The 5431-nt window shown below is 33.2% G+C and overlaps 2 pseudogenes; one reads left to right on the forward strand and one right to left on the reverse strand.

The window, feature by feature from the left end:
* Window positions 1-1465, forward strand: LOC132799938 (large ribosomal subunit protein uL2cz/uL2cy-like; annotated as a pseudogene).
* A 687-nt stretch (window positions 1466-2152) lies between these two features.
* Window positions 2153-3280, reverse strand: LOC132799939 (photosystem II protein D1-like; annotated as a pseudogene).
* Between the last annotated feature and the right edge of the window lie 2151 nt (window positions 3281-5431).

The raw sequence follows: 5431 nt of genomic DNA on the forward strand, positions 1-5431 counted from the left end.
ATGGTGATACATTTATACAAAACTTCTACCCCGAGCACATGCAAAGGAGCCGTAGACAGCATCATTATGGTAAAGGTCGTAATGCCAGAGGAATCATTACCGCAGGGCATAGAAGGGGTGGTCATAAGCATCTACATCGTAAAATCGATTTTTGATGAAATTAAAAAGACATATATGGTAGAATCGTAACTCTAGAATACGATCCTAATTGAAATGCATACATTTGTCTCATACACTTTGGGGATCATAAGAAAAGATATATTTACATCCCAGAGGGGCTATAATTAGAGATACCATTGTTTTCGGTACAGAAGTTCCTATAAAAATGGGAAATGCCCTACCTTTGAGTGCGGTTTGAACTATTGATTTACGTAATTGGAAGTAACCAATTAGGTTTCCGATGAAACCTAGAAATCGATCACTGATCCAATTTGAGTACATCTATAGGATAGACCTCAACAAAAAACTGAAGAGTAATGGCAGCAAGTGATTGAGTTCAGTAGTTCCTCATTTAAAATTATTGATTCTAGAGATATAGTAATATGGAGAAGATAAAACTGTTTCAAGCACCAACAAAACTAGAAGCGCCCTTTGTTTCAAAAAGAGGAGGATGGGTTATTCACATTTCATTTTATGGTCAGAGGTGAATTGAAAGCTAAGCAGTGGTAATTCTAAGGATTATCGAGGGGAAAAATAGAGAATTCTCCTACGTTACCTGTAATATGTGGAAGTATCGACATAATATCATAGAGTCATTTGGTCTGAATGCTTACATGAAGAACATGAGCCAAATGAAGGAATGGGAAGACCTAGGATAACATGAGTGATTCGATAGATTTTCATCCCTATATATCCACTCATGTGATACTTCATTATATGATATATATAAGAATTATACAATATATATATAAGATCCATCTATATAGATATCATCATCTACATCTAGAAAGCCGTATACTTTAGAAGAAGCTTGTACAGTTTGGGAAGGGGTTTTGATTGATCAAAAAGAAGAATTTACTTCAACCGATATGCCCTTAGGCACAGCCATACATAACATAGAAATCACACTTGGAAAGGTTGGACAATTAGCTAGAACAGCAAGTACTGTAGTGAAACTGATTGCGAAAAAGGGGAAATCGGCCACATTAAAATTACCTTCTAGGGATGTCTATTTGATACGCAAAAACTACTTAGCAAGAATCGGACAAGTGGGGAATTTTAGGGTGAACAAAAAAGTTTCGGTAGAGCCAGATCGAAATGTTGGTTAGGTAAGCATCCCGTAGTTATGAACCCGTTAGACCATCCCCATGGGGGTGGTGAAGGGAGGGCCCCAGTTGGTAGAAAAAAACGTGCAACCCCTTGGGGTTATCCTACACTTGGAAGAAGAAGTGAAAAAAGGAATAAATATAGTAATAATTTGATTCTTCATCGCCATAGTAAACAGAATTTGTTTCTTTGTCTTTAGAAAAAAGAAAAAAGAAAAATAGGAGTAATTAATTGTGACACGTTCACTGAAAAAAAAAATCATTTTGTAGTGAATCGTTTACTAAGAAAAATAAATATGCTTAACACAAAAGCAGAAAAAGAAATAATAGCCACTTGGTCCCATTTAGTTGATACTTCAATTTAAATTTTTAAAATTTTTCTTTATTTAGTTAATATCTATATTATATTTAGTTAATATATATAGTATATATAGTTAACTATTTTACTATTTTTAATGTTTTTCTATTTTTAGTTTAAATATATATATATATATATGAGTGAACAACGGGAACTAAACTCGCGCATGATGGATTCACAATCCACTGTCTTGATCCACTTGGCTACATCCCACCCTATTACAAATTACAAGCAAATAGGTCAATTTACACCATTTATCATATTTTTTTTCATTCTTCAAACTAAAAGAAGAAAAAATGGAATTGAAACCTTTAAATTGAAATGTAAAATAAAAAAATTTGAAAGAGGATATCGAAAATAAAAACTTATACATAACGAAAGTATGGGTATGTTTAAGTAAAGATGAAGTAAAGAAAAAAATTTAAGTAAAAAAACTCCTAAAGGAGCAATACCAAACTTCTTGCTAGAATAAGAAATTGATTATTGCTCCTTTATGTTCAATCACTCAGTTTACACTAATACCAATGTCTCATCTGTTTATAGACAAAACTTCAACCGCAACTAGATCTAGAAGGAAGTTATGAGCATTACGCTCATGCATAACTTCCATACCCAAGTTAGCACGGCTGATAATATCAGCCCAGGTATTAATTACACGACCTTGACTATCAACTATAGATTGGTTGAAATTGAAGCCATTTAAGTTAAAACCCATAGTACTAATACCTAAAGCAGTGAACCAAATACCGACTACAGGTCAAGCATCTAGGAAGAAGTACAAAGAATGAGAGTTGTTGAAACTAGCATATTGGAAGATCAATCGTCTAAAATAACCATGAGCAGCTATGATATTGTAGGTTTCTTCTTCTTGACCGAATCTGTAACCTTCATTAGCAGATTCATTTTCTGTGGTTTCCCTTATCAAACCAGAAGTTACCAAGGAACAATGCATAGCACTGAATTGGGAGCCCTGAATACACCAGCTACGCCTAACATGTGAAATGGGTGCATAAGGATGTTGTGCTCAGCTTGAAATACAATCATGAAGTTGAAAGTACCAGAGATTCCTAGAGGCATACCGTCGATAAAGCTTCCTTGACCAATTGGATGGATCAAGAAAACAACAGTAGCAGTTGCAACAGGAGTTGAATATGCACTAGCAATCCAAGGGCGCAGACCTAGACGGAAACTAAGTTCCCACTCATGACCCATAAGGACCACCATTGTATAACCAAGTGAAAAGTGTAGAAGAATTAGCTCATAAGGACCACCATTGTATAACCATTCATCAATGGAAGTTACTTCCCATATCAGGTAAAAATGCAAACCTATCACTGGAGAAGTAGGAATAATGGCACTGGAAATAATATTGTTTCCATAAAGTAGAGATTCAAAAATAGTTTCACGAATACAGTCAATATCTACTGGAAGGGCAGCAATGAAAGCGATAATAAATATAGAAGTTGCGGTCAATAAGGTAAGGATCATCAAAACACCAAACCATCCAATGTAAAGATGGTTTTCAGTGCTGGTTATCCAATTACAGAAGCGATCCCATAGGCTTCTGCTTTCGTATCTCTCTAAAATTGCAGTCATGGTAAAATCTTGGTTTATTTGATTATTAATCATCAGGGACTCCCAAGCACATGAATTTTCTATAAATAGATAATCGAGGGCTTGTTATTCAACAATATAACATGACTTACATACCCATGTCAACCAATATTCAACATCCATAGATATATTGAGGTTTTTATCTATCTAGATTCATCCATGTTTTTTAGTAAACTAAATAAATAAATTGAATAAAAATAAATAAATTACAAAATTTGGATTAAAATTCAGATTTAATTTACTTCATAGAATTAGAAAATAAAAAATAGGTAAAAATCTCTCCCCAAACCGTGGTTGCATTTTTCATTGCACACGGCTTTCCCTATGTATACATCTAAATCCAGCTCCTTCCCTAGACAAGCCTCTAAGAAAGTTCAATATTCAGTTGGTCAACCTTTACTCTTACTGCATGAACATTTCATAATAGACGACTAAATAAATTTTTTGTTATCTCTTCAGCATTTAAGGATAATTTCCACTTCCATGGTCGAACAGCCAATCATTCATGATTGACTAGATCATTGATGCAAACAAAATCCAAATATGAAATTCGCCCTCTATATAACCTTCAAAATGTTGAATAAGTTCTTGGAAAAATCAGAGAAAGAACCCTTTCTTTCAGCGTAAAGAACTTTTCCAATAATTTTGAACCTAATCTATAAAAAAAAAAACCTCGTATAGTACTTTTGTGTTTACGAGTCAAAGTTTTAAGACAAGAAAGTCGAAGTATATATTTTATTCGATACAAACGCTTTTTTTTTTTTTTGGGGATCCACTGAAATAATGAGAAAGATGTTTGCATATACGAGCAAATCAGTCGATAATCTCAAAATCTGACAAATCGACCCAGGTCGACTTACTAACAGGATGTCGTAATGCGTTACAAAATTTCATTTTAGCCAATGGTACAATCATTGGGCTAATTGGAACTAATGCATCAAGCTTCTTTATAGCATTATCCATTATAAATGAATTTTCTAGCATTTGACTCTGTACCACCAAAAGATTTAGTCTCACACTTAAAAGACAGCCTAAAAAGCTGAAAGAATGGTTGGCCGATTGGTTTATATAGATCCTTCCACATTGAGCCCACGCATAAAAATGATAATGCCATAAAAAGACAAGAAAATATTTCCATTTATTCATTAGAAAAGGCGTATCTTTTGAAACCAAAATCGATTTTCCTTGATATCTAACATAATGCATGAAAGGCTCCATGAAGAACATAAGACCACCGAAAAATCATTAGAAAAGACTTGTTGTACAGGATGTTTTATTTTTTTGTAGAAATAAATTCACTCAAAAGATACCCCAGAAGATGTTAATCGTAAATGAGAAGATTGGTAATGGAGAAAACATGAGAATTATATAGGAACAAGAAAAATCTTGAATTACTTTTCAAAACAAAAAAAGAAATAGATTTTTTGGAGTAATAAAACTATTCCAATTATAATACTCATGAAGAAAAAGTCGCAATAAATACAAAGAAGGGGCATCTTTCACCCAATAACAAAGGGTTTGAATTAAGATTTCCAGATAAATGGGATAGGGTATTCGTACATCTGATACATAATTCAAATGTGGGAATTTGTCCTCTAAAAATGGAAATATTGAATGAATTGATCGTAAATTAAAATGTTTTATGATTCTGCCCTCGAACATACCAATCATAGGAATCGTAAGGAAAATGGAATTTCCACAATGACTGCAAATCCCTCAGATATCATGAAACCCTCATATATCATTTGAGAATACAAATTCTTGTTGTACCCAAAACATTTATTTTGATCAAAATCATTAGCTGAAATAATCAAATGATTCTGGTGATACATTAAAGTAATTAAATGTTTTACAAATAGTAAACTAGATTTATTGTCATAACCTACATTTTCCAGCAAACTCAATCCATTTAAACCATGATCATGAGCAAATGCATAAATATACTCCCGAAAGATAAGTGGGTATAGCAAATCATGTTGCTGAGATCTATCTAGTTCAAAATATCCTTGAAATTCTTCCATTTGAAATTCAATTTGAACCAGAGATTACGGGTTTATTACGTTATCAAATGATGCATAGTACGATACAGTCAAAACAAGGTATTATAGTACAAAAAAAATAGATACCTCGGAAAAAAGGTAAAACCATCGGCAAACTCTCTATCCTCTCTTTTTTCATCTAAGTGGTTTATGTT

The sequence above is a fragment of the Ziziphus jujuba genome, chromosome 11 (genome assembly GCF_031755915.1).
Source record: "Ziziphus jujuba cultivar Dongzao chromosome 11, ASM3175591v1".
NCBI classification, from domain to species: Eukaryota; Viridiplantae; Streptophyta; class Magnoliopsida; order Rosales; family Rhamnaceae; genus Ziziphus; species Ziziphus jujuba.